The sequence below is a fragment of the Orcinus orca genome, chromosome 11 (genome assembly GCF_937001465.1).
Source record: "Orcinus orca chromosome 11, mOrcOrc1.1, whole genome shotgun sequence".
Taxonomy (NCBI): Eukaryota; Metazoa; Chordata; class Mammalia; order Artiodactyla; family Delphinidae; genus Orcinus; species Orcinus orca.
Window position 1 is genome coordinate 84,306,590 of NC_064569.1, and position 1,061 is coordinate 84,307,650.

At 40.1% G+C, this 1,061-nt stretch overlaps 1 non-coding gene across 1 annotated transcript; it reads right to left on the reverse strand.

Moving 5' to 3' along the window:
• Positions 1 to 256: 256 nt before the first annotated feature.
• Positions 257 to 420, reverse strand: LOC117201174 (U1 spliceosomal RNA). Its single transcript, XR_004483152.1, has one exon. It is a non-coding gene; the product is annotated as a U1 spliceosomal RNA (small nuclear RNA).
• Positions 421 to 1,061: the final 641 nt, after the last annotated feature.

The following is a 1,061-nucleotide window of genomic DNA, read 5'->3' on the forward strand; positions in this document are numbered from 1 at the left end:
TTTTGAAAGCACCTATATCTAGCAGTTCTGGATGAAAATAAAAGGTCCACAATTATGAAAACATATTAGCACAATGACAACTTTCTTAAACACTGTGAGTTACTATCCATATCATTACATAATTTAATCCTTTCTCCAAGATGGATTCCTTTAGAAACTAGAACATGCCTTCTCCATCTTGGGATCCCTTCAACCAAACACAGTTATTAAGTGAGAAAATGAATGAATCACTCTCTCTTCCTTTTTTTCTTCTTTACGGGGGAAAGCGCGAACGCAGTCCCGCACTACCACAAATTCTGCAGTCGAGTTTACCACGTTTGGGGATATTGCAGGGTTCAGCACATCCGGAGTGCAATGAATAAGTCTCGCCCAGGGAAAACCACCTTCGTGATCACGGTATCTCCTCTGCCAGGTAAGTATTGAATCATTCTCTTGATAACCCCAGGAGGTAGGCAGGATATATGGAATACATATATTACAGATATATTTTGTGTGTGTGTTTAACATATACATACAAGTCAAAAAACCCCATAAGTATAAGAAGTAGAACTCTGGCCAAACCTTTCATTATCCCCTTTAGAAACATTATACAGGTATTGTAAATGTCCACCTTTGAAGCAAAGTAATTCCTTCTCTTTAATAATACTCTGGTAAACATACCCATGAGTGTTTCCCATTCTTCTCTGTCTTTGACCATGCCATTTCATAACGACAAGAAGAAGAAAAGACTTATTTAAGCACCTGGATGGAAAGCGATAGCTAATCCAATTTTTCTTTTTGAAAATATAGAGTTAGTATTTGTGAGAGTTTGGGTCAAATGGGACTGGTGAGCACAGGGGGCAATCACTTCTACATTTCGTGCTGAATATGGTTCTGGCTGTGGAGTGTTTGGGGCTGTGGGTTGGTGGGAGGAATGTAGCATGTTCTGTTTTTATCAGTCTGCTCCATAGGCTACGGCAGGTGTGGAGATTACTTTCCAATAATTCCTGGAAGCAATATTCCCCCACCTTCACAGGAACTTGCCATCTGGCTCTGAGGGCCAGAGATAATTCAGCTTCTAA